At 42.4% G+C, this 14,235-nt stretch overlaps 1 long non-coding RNA gene across 1 annotated transcript; it reads right to left on the minus strand.

The window, feature by feature from the left end:
• Positions 1-322: 322 nt before the first annotated feature.
• LOC310712279 lies at positions 323-12,295 on the minus strand. Its single transcript, XR_014528838.1, has 2 exons — positions 12,133-12,295; positions 323-463 (listed from the first exon to the last, which is right to left on the minus strand). It is a non-coding gene; the product is annotated as an uncharacterized lncRNA (long non-coding RNA).
• Between the last annotated feature and the right edge of the window lie 1,940 nt (positions 12,296-14,235).

Here is a 14,235-nt window from a genome sequence, read left to right on the forward strand (position 1 = left end):
AGACAGAAAGGCTTGGTTGGCCACATCCGTCCCGTCCCCCGCCCCCCCAGGACTGAGGTTCCCCACGCTTGGCCTAGTCTTTTGACAGTGCTCTATTCCTCAGTCAGCTCAGATAGTGTCTGGACCGACTCAAGTTCCACCTCCAATCTTTGCTTCCCAAACCAATTCATTTGTCTGCGTTCTTTCCCAAACCAGTGGGATCAGGATCTTATTTCTGATATAAAAACATTTAGCAAATGTACTTAATTCATTGAAGATGGAAGAAAAGATAAGGAAGGGTCCCTGCCAGGCTTCAGGTCAGATGGTGTCAATGGATTACTGGTGAATTTCACTTTATTTAATTCATCTCAAAAAAGAAGATTGTTGTCTCTTTACTTGTGGGTGAGCATTTGTTCCATTCCCAGCCCTGCTTCAGTTTAATATCAAAACCGGCATTCTTCATCTTACAAGGTAGCATAATATCCTGTGGAAGAGATAAAAGGCAAACGCCAGGAAATTGAAGAGAGAGGGAGAAAAAAACAGCAACATCAGATTAGCGGGAGAAACATAGTAATAAAATGTTCATTGTTAATAGTATTAATTGAAGTTTTGCAACTCTCCTCACCCATCCCTCTTACAAATACAGGCAAAACGCAAGTGTATTATACCCAGATGTATGCTGAATAAAAAGTTTAACTTTGACCAAAAAGATTTTGGCTCTTAACTAATCATGTGTGCTTTGAGGTCTGTGGCTGGAAAGGGGATGGTTAAGAGCACTCTTGGCTTTTAACCATCTTTCCAACTTTTATAGTGCAGGTCTCATTGCAAGTTTGATTACTGATAGGCACAGTGGTGGTTGGTGCCTATTGAAACTTTTAGGGCGGAAGGCCGACAGTAGATGGAGCCTTTGCTCAGGTAGAGGTGTCAACTGATTCTAGTTTTGTCCCCCTCCTCCTCCCTGCTGAGTTCGAAAAGGGCAACACTGAGACAAGGAGGAAGCTGGCAGGCAGATCCACGCCCCCTGGCAGGCGGGCAGGAAGGTGGAGGCATGGAAAGGAGGGCAGACTAATGTTGGAGGGCCAGTAGCCCATTCTGTCTAATGGATCAGATGCCACATCATACATCCAATGTAAAACAGCAGTTGAAACTCTGTTACAAGGTATAATATAATATAATAAATATAATATAATATTATAATATATTATAATATAATATAATATAATATAATATAATATAATATAATATAATATAATATAATATAATATAATATAATATAATATAATATAATATAATATAATATAATATAAATGTTGTTGTTATTTAGTCGTTCAGTCATGTCCGACTCTTCGTGACCCCATGTCATCCACTGCCTCCCGCAGTTTGGTCAAACTCATGCTGGTAGCTTCGAGAACACTGTCCAACCATCTCGTCCCCTTCTTCCTTTGCCCTCCATCTTTCCCAACATCAGGGTCTTTTCCAGTGAGTCTTCTCTTCTCATGAGGTGGCCAAAGTATTGGAGCCTCAGCTTCAGGATCTGTCCGTCCAGTGAGCACTCAGGGCTGATTTCCTTCAGAATGGATAGGTTTGATCTTTTTGCAGTCCGTGGGACTCTCAAGAGTCTCCTCCAGCACCATAATTCAAAAGCATCAATTCTTCGGCGATCATCCTTCTTTATGGTCCAGCTCTCACTTCCATACATCACTACTGAGAAAACCATAGCTTTAACTATACAGACCTTTGTTGTCAAGGTGATTACTAATAATATAATATAATATAATATAATATAATATAATATAATATAATATAATATAATATAATATAATATAATTTTGAGTTAACACATATTGGCAATTGCAACTGAGCACAGCAGGAAACTGATAACACCTCAGTGTCCCTTACTGGGTGTTTTTTAAAAAAGGTCACAAAATGTTCTTCCTTGGCTTTCACCTCACAGAGTGTTTGTTGTGGGGGAGGAAGGGAAAGGAGAATGTTAGCCGCTTTGAGACTCCTGAAGGGGAGTGAAAGGCAGGATATCAAATCCAAACTCTTCTTCTTCTTCTTCCTAGTGACTGAGTCGTATGATGGTCAGAACTAGGGCAATTACTGCTGTCATACGCTGCTTGAATTAAAACATTCTGTGTGACTAGCAAAACAAAACAATTTTTTAGCTCATCCTGCTAGTGTTTCAGTTGGACCTGCCTAGCTGGTTTCAGTTCATCATTATTCTTTCAGTAAAAGAAACATCTGCATGAGTGTCTCGATTTAAATGTGTGTGGCTGGTCCACATATGCAGGATCATCACATAATGCCTATAACATCGTGATAGGTTCCACACATGGACATTCTCACTTAGGCTCCATCTGCACTACACATTAAAAGCAGTATGGTACCACTTTAAACAGTCACGGCTTCTCCCAAAGAATCCTGAAAATGTAGTTTGTTAAGGGTGCTGAGAGCTGTTAGGAGACCACAATTCACCATTCACAGAGCTAAAATTTTCAGAATGCCCAGCGATGAAGGATTGATCGTTAAATCTGTTAAGTTGTGGGCGAACATATCAGACGTCACAGCAATTCTTCAAACAGCTCTTGTTTATTCCAAAGGCCAGAACAGAACTGAATTGAGGAGCTCAGTCAGCCTGCTTATATAGAGCTCCAGAACAGCGTAACTGTTGCAACTTTCTAAAACTATCTAATCACTGAACGTCACTTTTCGATCCTTCATTTGCATAACTATCTACAGTATCCCCCTGCTGGCCCAGGGTGAGAACTTCAGTACATAACAAAATCAATCTGGGAAATGTAGCTCTGTGAGGGGGAACAGGAGTATCCTAACAACTCATAGTTGGACCTTAAGCCTTTTCTCTGCCTGTTCTGCTTTGCAATCTGATTTCCTAAGCCTAACCATCATGTGGGCTGCAAAATAAGGGAAGTTCTATCCCCTCTGGACCCCTTTCCAGATTAGTTTACGCCTCTGCTGTTGGTATCACTATTTTTGGCCAAGGGCAGAAGGGTGGTCATTAAAGAGGGGTTTAAATCTCTCAGACGTTGCACTGTTTTTCTAAAGTCATTACCTAGGGAGACTGTTAATTTGGCTTTGTTGTGGAGGGGGGAAATGCCAGGATGAGTCATTATAGTGTTATTAATCTCCGTACCTCCAAGGCAGGCTCTTTCATTCTCATTTCCTAGATCAAATGCTACTTTTTCTTTTCTCAAAAGCGGATTGGTGGTTTTATAAGAAGTATTGCATATGGGCACCTTCAGGGCCAGCCCTACCATTAGGGAGAGTGAGACACTGCCTTGGGCGGCAAATGCTGGAAGGCAGCAGCTATTGTCCTTGGATGCAGTATTGAAATAAGATGTAATGGCTAGACTAGTCACCCTCTGCGTTGTAAAAATCAGAGAAGTGCAAGTTTTGAAGGATGGCTGTGTTTTACCTCACATATTATTTCAGAAAGGGCCAGTCAGGTAAGTTCACGTTTAGATGCACACTGAACAGAATTTCTCCATCACCTTTAATGGAGAATTGCCTGAGCAAGCTGGCACTGCACTCATAATACCCTGGGCTGATCCAGCAAACAAGAATGCACATGCATAGCCTTTTAAAGGAAGCTAGAATCCTGCTGGGATCAGGGTGCTCTTTGATTCTTTCTCTCCCTGAACTATGAATCTAGAAGCAGACATTCTATGAGGCTACAGTCAAAGGAGAGAAGGGAATCGGAATTCTTTCTGTCAACACATTTGACTGCAAAGCTCCATTTAGCTGCTTCACATCCTGAACTGCTTTCATTCAAGTGGACAGTAAAAGAACTTAGTAACTTTAAGAATGAATGCTTGGGTTTGCTTGTTTTCTTCTTAGGAACATAGGGAACTAACTGCCTGATACTGAGTCAAACCCTTGGGTGCATCTAGCTCAGAATTGTCTACAATGACTGACAGTGGCTCTCTGGGTCAGGAGGCATTCCCATACCTACATGGAGGTACCAGGTATTGAATCTGGAACACTTTGCATGCAAAGCAAATACTCTACCACAGGAGTTATGGTCATAGAACTGGAAGAGACCCCAACAGTCATCTAGTCCAACCCCTGCAATGCAGGAATCTCCTTGCAGTCTCTTCCTCCCTTTTTTATTTTTTGGCCGTAACGTTTAGATTGCAAGTCTACAGGCAGGGCCCATCTTGTTGGGAGGCTGCTTACATATGCACCTCTGAAAAAGAAGATAGCTATTTGCATATGCTGATGTATATTTGTATAGATGCAAACGTGGGAATAGTTACATGAAGGAGCATCTCCACCCCCATTGTTCAGCCCGGACACTGAGGTCCAGCGCCGAGGGCCTTGTGGCGGTTCCCTCACTGTGAGAAGCAAAGCTACAGGGAACCAGGCAGAGGGCCTTCTCAGTAGTGGCGCCCCCCTGTGGAACGCCCTCCCATCAGATGTCAAAGAGAGAAACAACTACCTGACATTTAGAAGACATCTGAAGGCAGCCCTGTTTAGGGAAGTTTTTAATGTGTGACATTTTAATGTATTTTTAATCTTTGTTGGAAGCGCACAGAGTGGTTGGGGAGACCCAGCTAGATGGGTGGGGTACAAATAATAAATAATAACTACTACTTCTTCTTCTTCTTCTTCTTCTTCTTCTTCTTCTTCTTATTATTATTATTATTATTATTATTATTATTATTATTATTTAGAGAGAAATACACTCCATCCCACCAAAGAAGGAAGACTGTGACCTGGTGTGTCTGTTAGCTAGCTGCTGGTGGGCAACTTCAGGACCCTTCCTGATCTCCCTTCTTTTGGTTCTTTATCTTTAAGACAGATTTGGGGTAGACAGTCCTTCAACTACAGGACGCAGGTCATGCTTGTGGGCATCCCATAGGCATCTGGTTGGCCGCTCTGAGAACAGGATACTGGACTGGGCCTTTGGCCAGATCCAGTTGTAGGGCTCGTCTTATGTTCCTTTGTAAAGTAGGACGACTATGCTGCCTGGTTTGTTCTTGATCTTATCTAAGCCACTCTGGAAGCCTTTTCAGCTGAAAAGAGGGATAAAAATACTGTATAAACAAACAAAAACTTCAGGAAGGCTTGCCTGGAACCTACGTCATCATCCTTTGGGCATCAAACTCCCCATGTCTGTTAAGGACTTTTAATCTGAAAAAGATTGGGTTTTAATGCTGCTTTTACCTGTCACTTTAATGAAAAAAATGCTATTGCTGTTGTCAGGGAACTGCCATCAGCTCAGAGGCGAGAGGTGGAAGGGCAGTTGTGTTATAGGGAACCTCCGAAAATCTTGCGAAGCAGTTTCTCCTCTGGTGAGGAGGGAAGCCCCACTTCCAGTGGAGAGGAAGTGGTGGGAGCAGGGGATGCTAGGAAGAGCCTAGTTGGCTCAAACTAGCCTGAGCCTAGCCTGAGCAAACCGGAGGGGAGGGAAGTACCCCTTTGCCAGCGCCCAGTCTGTGCAGTAGGTTTAGGCACAGGGAAGGGAGGAGAAGATTGGTGGTCACGCGGCTGTTATGCTGGAGGAGGTATAAGGACCGCCCACTCCCAGCTTCTGCTAGCAAGTGAGCCAGACATGAACTTGCGACACTCTTCACTGTAAATTTTGTTGTTTAGTCGTTAAGTCGTGTCCGACTCTTTGTGACCCCATGGACCAGAGCACGCCAGGCACTTCTGTCTTCCACTGCCTCTCGCAGTTTGGTCAAACTCATGCTGGTAGCTTCGAGAACACTGTCCAACCATCTCGTCCTCTGTCATCCCCTTCTCCTTGTGCCCTCCATCTTTCCCAACATCAGGGTCTTTTCCAGGGAGTCTTCTCTTCTCATGAGGTGGCCAAAGTATTGGAGCCTCAGCTTCATGATCTGTCCTTCCAGTGAGTGTTCAGGGCTAATTTCCTTAAGAATGGATGCATTTGATCTTCTTGCAGTCCATGGGACTCTCAAGAGTCTCCTCCAGCACCATAATTCAAAAGCATCAATTCTTCGGCGATCAGCCTTCTTTATGGTCCAGCTCTCACTTTCATACATCACTACTGGGAAAACCATAGCTTTTACTATACAGACCTTTGTTGGCAAGGTGATGTCTCTACTTTTTAAGATGCTGTGTAGGTTTGTCATTGCTTTCCTCCCAAGAAGCATGGCTGCTGTCACCATCTGCAGTGATCATGGAGCCCAAGAAAGTAAAATCTCTCACTGCCTCCATTTCTTCCCCTTCTATTTGCCAGGAGGTGATGGGACCAGTGGCCATGATCTTCGTTTTTTTGATGTTGAGCTTCAGACCATATTTTGCGCTCTCCTCTTTCACCCTCAATAAAAGGTTCTTTAATTCCTCCTCACTTTCTGCCATCAAGGTTGTGTCATCTGCATATCTGAGGTTGTTGATATTTCTTCCAGCAATCTTAATTCCAGCTTGGGATTCATCCAACCCAGCTTTTCGCATGATGAATTCTTCACTGTAAATAGTTTGCACTATTTAACCCTGAATGGACATCGTGGTGATGCTGCTGTTTAAACTGCATTCCTGAGGGTACGTTCCTGCTCCTTTCCATGGACACAACCCAGGCTAAATTAACTGCTTTATAGTTTGCACTAATAATAAAGCCTGGAAAAGACAGGTCAGAGTCTTGCCTGTTTGCTCTCGAGCAACCACACCACCACCTGACAGCTGTATTGTTCTTCTGCACAGCCCACTGTGCAGAACTTTACAAGCCACAAGGTTGATCTGATTCTCAGGGGTTGCAGGCTCACCTAGTGTCACGGCTATTCGGTAAGAGAAATATAAAGATGGCTCTTTTTAAACTCCCACTGACAATGAATGGTTCTTTGCAGTTAATTTATCCTGGGTTGTGTCCATGGAAAGGAGCAGGAACTTACCCTCAGGAATGCAGTTTAAACAGCAGCATCACCAAGATGTCCATTCAGGGTTAAAAGGGGTGGCAGTGCATAAAGGCAAGAACCACATCCATTGCTGTGCTTACTTATGTCTTGGCCCCACTATCCACTGGCATGTGGCCCCTGAAAGCTTCATTAAACAGAAGCTCTGGAAATTCCTGCTAATGGGTAGAACAAAACTTAGGGATAGCTCTGTTGGTAGAACATGAGACTCAGGGTCGTGGGTTCGAACCCCACGCTGGGCAAAAGATTCCAGAAGTGCAGGGGGTTGGACTAGATGACCCTCACAGTCCCTTCCAGCTCCACAACTCTACTATTCTGTTCAGTATTGTTTAATTTTACCCAGTTTACATCATCACGATGGGAAATGTTTCTGACACTTAACTAGGAACCATAGTTCTGGAGCGCCATTGTGGTGCAGTTGTGGGACTAGAACTGGCGAGACCCGGATTCAAATCCTACCCAGTCATGAAACTCACTTGGTGACCTTGCTCCAGTGGCTTTTTCTCAGCCTAACCTACCTCACAGGGCTACTACTGTGAGAGTAAAATGGGCCTGAAGAAGAACACATGTAAACTACCTTGAGTTCCTTGGAAGAAAGATGTGGCATGACTGTAGTAACTGCTTAAATAGATGGAACTTGCATTTGCATTTATAATTTGTGACGATGCGCTTTCTTTTTTCCTCACCCCTTTATAATCAGGAGTCTTGAAGGCAAGAACGGGAAGCCTTGTCGTGTGGGGAATACGCTCAACATCTTCTGGGCTCCCAAGCCCGGCAGAAATCAAATTGGGGAGGAGCGTAGTGTCTCTTTCTCTTTAACAGACTGTAGATAATCAGCAAGGTGCTCGCAAGAGACCACACTCTGGAGAAAACCCAACCTATCCCCAATTAGAGCATTTCACTGAGACTATTATTTTCTGAAATTATACACTGGGACTCAATCCTCCAAGGATCCAGAAAAAAATAGTAGCTCTGCAGCAGCCACTGCTTCTCCAGACGAACTATTACAGGTGTTTAGGGATGAGGGACAAATTCAATGGAGTTCGCATATAAAAGCCAATCTAACTAATTCACACTTTCTGAAACAATACAGGAACTGAAACACAGAAATCCTTTAAATTCAGGTCTCTGAATTTTGCAATGCAGTTCTCTAGTTAAGGCACATTGTTAGGGTAAAATGTACATAGAAGTGCAAATATTAGTGAAATGAACAAACAAAACACATATATTAGGGGTCATTGGTTTTGGGGGGAAAGTATATTAGCAAAATTGCATGCAAATGTGTATATTAGGAGAAATTAACACCAAAATCTGACGGATTTTCATGAGGACTTAAAAAAAAACTGATGAGGAAATGAGAAGAACTGAATTTAAAATTGGAAAAATGAGAAACCAAGAAAAACTGCAATTGACAGATTTTCCCATCCCTACTGATGGTGAAAGTGGATCTTATAGTCTAGAGCTGGTGAACACAAAGATAGACCAAGGCTCTATTATCTTGTGGGCAGCCATGTGCTTTTAGGAAAGCACAAGCATGACAGGGCATCCACAGCCCTCTGCCACTATCAACCATCCCTAACTTGCCTGAGTTTTGTCTATGTCACTTTTAAGGTCATCTAAGCTTGTGGCCAACACATTTTATGGCTATGAATTAATTGGACATTGTGTGAAGAAGTGATTTCTTTGATATGTGCAGAAGATGCTGTTAATAATTTTCATTTCAATAATACACCTAGTATTATGGGAGAAAAGGAACAAATTATCTCTATCCACTCTCTCAACACCATGTATGTGGATGTTCCTCCTTTATGACAGCAGACTAGTTTAGATGGCTCTACCAACCTCATCAGTTTTCATGATTCTGTGCTTTTACGAGTTTTCCCATTTTAGAATTGAGCCCTCTGTCTTTTGTTGTCAGACTGTGCAGAAGTTGAGAAATTTGTAGGTGCAGGTAGAATTTCAGTCATCCTCCTTAAGACCACTTCCCACTTTGCATATACAGTGGTACCTCGGGTTAAGTACTTAATTCATTCCGGAGGTCCATATTTAACCTGAGACTGTTCTTAACCTGAAGCACCACTTTAGCTAATGGGGCCTCCCACTGCCGCCGCGCTGCTACTGCACGATTTTTGTTCTCACCCTGAAGCAAAGTTCTTAACCCAAGGTAATATTTCTGGGTTAGCGGAGTCTGTAACCTGAAGCGTATGTAACCTGAAGTGTATGTAACCCAAGGTACCACTGTACTAACCTACCAACAGCATCAGGGGAAGCGATCTTTTCAGGGGGGAAATTAACCCCTGTTACATGACAAAGCTAATTGGCAATAGAAACTCTACACTTCTGCCAACTCCATCTGTTGAAACCAGATCATTGGGTTGTCCACAACAATATACATTTTGGATTTTGAACAAGGAACAAACATAGAGTGCATACATGTTTTTGAAGCTTCTCCCAACGGGGCTCCTGTGCTTATAACAGTTGCATGACAGATATACATTTTACTGGTGAAACTTTTTCTTATTTGAACCCCAACCACAACAATAACATTTTCAGAGCTTGTTACACCATCTGTTTGACCCAGGAATAATGAGGTGATTTCTACGCTGTTAACCCAGCAGCAAATGCAAGAGCAAATTTGGAAGGTTATGGCTCAAGTCAGCTATTCTTATTGCTGATTTTCGAATTTCATTTCTAAAGTGTCTTTGGACCTGCACAGGGAATCCAGGATTTGGTTTTAAACCTTGGATTACAAATTTAAAAGCAAGTTTAAAAGTTATGATAACTTCATCTATTGTTGTTAGCTGATGGAGAATCTTTGCTGGAAAATGTGGACAACACATTGTGTTACATTGTCAATAATGTGTTACAATGCATTGTTCCCCTAAGGATGCATTGTCATTGACTATATGCTGGTCCACTGCGACATTGTAAATCTGATAATGGACTTTAGAATTGAAACATGTACCGAAAGTGATAACCAACCATTGGTGATGTCTGTAAATTTAAACTTTGATTTAGAAATAACTAATCGTAACAACACAAATTATTGTCAACATAAGCAAATGACCCAGTTAAAATGGTCCCAGGAAATGAATGTAGCAGTGGGGGGAAACTTACAGTTAATTTTACAAACCAGGTAATCTTTAATCTAAAGAACATTAATTCTTGTAGTGACATTCTGGAAGTATACAGTCATACCTCGGGTTAAAGTCGCTTCAGTTTGAACGTTTTCAGGTTGCGTCCCACGGTGACCCGGAAGTAACGGAACGGGCTACTTCCGGGTTTCGCCGCTCGCGCATGCGCAGACGCTCAGAATGACATCACGCACATGCGCAGGCGCGGCAAAGCGCAACCCACGTGGACGCGGGTTGCGTTCTGCTCATGATGTGAACGGGGCTCCGGAACGGATCCCGTTCGCATCCAAAGGTACCACTGTATAGTGAAATCTTCAAAACATTTGAAGAGCTTAACACTCCACCAAGTCAGGTCACTTACAAACAGAACTAGTCCCTGGTTTGACGATGAATGTCTTCAACTTAAAAGAAAACTGCACCAAATTTTCAAAAATACCAAACTAGAACCTTTCTACTTCATTGAAACAAGAAAACATCACCTTGTTCTGGCCGAAAAGAAATAAAAATATGCCACCTCAAAATGGTCCCAATTACCTGACTCAATCCAAAACAAAAATAACAAATCATTTTGGTTGATAGTATATGGAGGTCTGGAAGCTGGCAACCAATCAGCTGTCCCACTGCGGATGTTTTTTGAATGTGCCGGACACAGTAGAACATATAATTTTCTACTGTCCATTCCACAACCAGCTACGCTGATGCATGCTATCCCATTTTCTGGGTAGTCTAACATCACGGGACAATGAAAATATCAGATTCTATCTGTCTGACATTAACCCAGAAGTAACTGCAAGGGTGGCTGAGTTTTTATCAATAGTATTTCTTAGAGTGGTGAATGGCAGTATTTAGCAGGAAGAAACTCCAATGAAAATCCTCGTTATTACATATTTTTACATGGCTGTTTATTTGTATATATTTTAAAATTTTATATATAGATGTTCTATGATGGCCTATATTTGTAATGTCTAATAAAGGTTTGGCGAAGTACGTACAATGCATTGTAACAATTGTCACAAAGTTCTTCCTAAGGTTTAGTTGGAATCTCCTTTCTTGTAATTTGAATCCACTTGTTTGAGTCCTACCCTCTGGAGGAGAATACAAGCTCGCTCCATCTTTCATGTGACAGCCCTTTAGATATTTGAAGATGGCTATCATATAGCCTCTCAGCCTCCTTTTCCCAATTCTTTCAACTGTTCCACATAAAGTTTTGTTTCCAGACCCTTTATCATCTTGTCAATATCCTTTCTCAAAATGAGATGCCCCAAACCAGACACAGTAGTCCAGGAGTGGTCTGACCAAGGCAGAATAGAATTGTATTATTACTATTACTTCCTTTGATCCGAACTCTATACTTTCATTTAACAGAATGTCTCTGTTTCGTCTGGCTCCTAAGCAGGTCAATCTTAAATTCTGAAGGGGTCTATTTCACTCAGTATTGTCTACATCCACTTACTGGCAGTGAGTCTCCAGAGTTTCAGATGGGAATCTTCCACAGCTCTACTCAGAGATGGTGCCTGGGACCTTTTGCAGGCAAAGTGTTTGCTCTACTACTGAGCCAATGAGCCTCGGTCCAATATTTTTTGTTTTTCTTCACGAGGAATGCAGTGAATCAAGGGAAAGCGACCAGCTGTTTATATTAATAGGTGCACTTCACCTCATTACTTTACTGGACTGGACAAGGCTACGCACAAGCTGAATCCTACATAAGTAGCTCACATAAAAGGAGTATTATGTAGCATATCTATAAATATCCATTTTATTTTTAATTCATAACTCTGCCAGCTACTGGCTGCTGGCCCAGGAATGACGAACTCAATACCAGGCTCCCTCGCAACAATGTGAAGTGTGCCAGCCACTGCTTCTTTGTAAATAAATACAATATGCAAACCAGCCTTGCATGCATCTATGTATGTGTATGTGTGTACACACACAAACACACACACACAGAGAGAGAGAGAGAGAGAGAGAGAGAGAGAGAGAGAGAGAGAGAGAATCATAGAACTATAGAGTTGGAAGGATTTGAGGGTCATTTAGTCCAATTCTTTGCAAGGCAAGGAGTAGATCATACAGGGCAGATGACCATCCAACCTCTACTTAAAATCTTACGAGAAAGGAGAGTCCACCACCTCTCATAGGAGTCTTTTCCAATGTTGAACAGCTCTTGCTGTCAGAACCAAAGACGTTAGTCAGTTTGCTTGCCTGAAAGCCTGCCCATCTGAAAACCTATCCTTATGTGTCACACATACACATCAGCGAGCAAGTTGGTCTCTCCTACCCAACACACAAGCTTTATAAGGCTTCACTGACAGGGAAACATGGTTTTGCAGACAATTGATGGTGCCCTCCAGATGATGTTGGACTACAAATCCTAACATCCCTGACCTTGGCCATGCTGGCTGGGGGTGACAGGAGTTGTAGTCCATCAACATCTGGAGGGCATCCCATTAGCTACCCAGATTTATTCCAAAAGAGTTGTCTGTAACTCCACATCACACACACACACACATACAGTTCTCACAGTGCCCTATTATAAGACATTTCATTTTATTGCTGTGGATTCCCATTTCAGATACAATCATGAGCTGCAGCATCTCCAAATTATAACCTCACATGATGGCAGTATAGTGCGCCATAAATGCCAATATCTTGATTTAATGTGGTGATCCGGGGAGCATGATATTGCAAGCACCATAACGTAGCACAGCTCATGTATAAAACACCTTTACGATGGGATTTTATTAGCATTGACATTAGAATTAGAAGCGAGAAACTGACGACGGGAAAAGAGCCTGCGAAAACTTAAGATTGCAAATGGGTTCAGAGAAAGGCAGCAGCCCCAAACCATGAAGTTTAAGGAGAAGAGCTGCAGCTCAGTGGTACAGCATCTGCTTTTCTGGCAGAAGGCCCCAGGTTGAATGCCCAGCACCTCCGGGTCAGGCTGAGAAAGCCTCCTGCCTAAAAACCCTGGAAAGTTGCTGAAAGCCAGTGTGGACAACACTGAGCTGGCTGGACCAACAGTCCAATTTAGTTTAAGGTACGTTTCCTATGTTGCAAAGTATGAATATGTTCTAAGTGTGAAGAACCCAGAGCTAGATTATAAGAAATCAACAAAACACAAGAGCTTTCTTTGCAAAAGATGATAGGCTTTTTCATATTATCCAGTTTATAAATATATAGACCAAGCAGGTAGCAACCAACCAACCAAGGGCAATAAGTAAGCAAGGTCAAGCAGTTATCAGTCTAGCAAAAGGCTAGTTTATAAAGGCTGTTTATAAGTCAAAACTGTTTCCTGCAGGCAGATGAAATTACAATGGAACCCTAACCACGGGTGGTATTCAACTAAGTTTTAGTCAGAGCAGCCCTTTTGAAATTACAAAGTTAGGTCCATTAATTCCAGTGGGTCTACTCTGAGTGAAATGGGCCGTGCTGTGTTAATATATGTCCATTCATCCTTTTCTTTTCTATTTAACTTTTTTATCTTGTGGATAAACTAAGCACTATTAAAAAGTGTGTGACTTCAGGGCCCGTCAAATACTTTTTTGCTGGTCATCCACTGCCCCCAATCCAGTATAATCAGAGTTAAGTTCTTTTCCCACCAAACACAGGAGCATTAATGCACTCAGCTGTTTGTTTGCACCTCCTGCTGTGGTTGCACACATGATGTTTCAGGGTCGTGTTTTGACAGGTGTGCTGAGCAAATAGGATGGTTCTTTATGCCTCTGACCATCTGACTTGATATTTTTTGAAAGCAATTTGCAGATAATCAGGCATTTCTCTAAGAGCTTTTATTTCCAAAAGGAAATGGAGTGAGATCTGAAGCTCCTAACATATCAGTTAAAACCAAGGCCATGTGTATACTCCAGCAAAGAAATGCACTATGTTGTACTGGCTGCAAGATTCCGCTTCCCTAGTCTCTGTTTCTTGCTTTCTTTCTCAAAGCAGCCTCCAAAAGTCTCGGGGAAAAGCTCTTCCCAGCCTTGCTCCCAAGAGATCCTTTTAATATGAGATACCAGGGACTGAACCTGGGGCCTTCCACATGCAAATCATGCACTCACCCACGGAGCTATCATTCCTCTCCGCAGAAAAACTCGAGAAGCGATTATACTCCACCAAGGCTATCAATGGATTCTAGTCAGGATGGCCATATGCTACCCTCAAGGTTCAAAGTAGCATGTCTCTAAATACCTACTGTTGGGGAGAATGAGTAGGACAGAGTTATTGTCTTGGCA

The sequence above is a fragment of the Podarcis liolepis genome (genome assembly GCF_965112155.1).
Source record: "Podarcis liolepis genome assembly, chromosome: 7".
NCBI classification, from domain to species: Eukaryota; Metazoa; Chordata; class Lepidosauria; order Squamata; family Lacertidae; genus Podarcis; species Podarcis liolepis.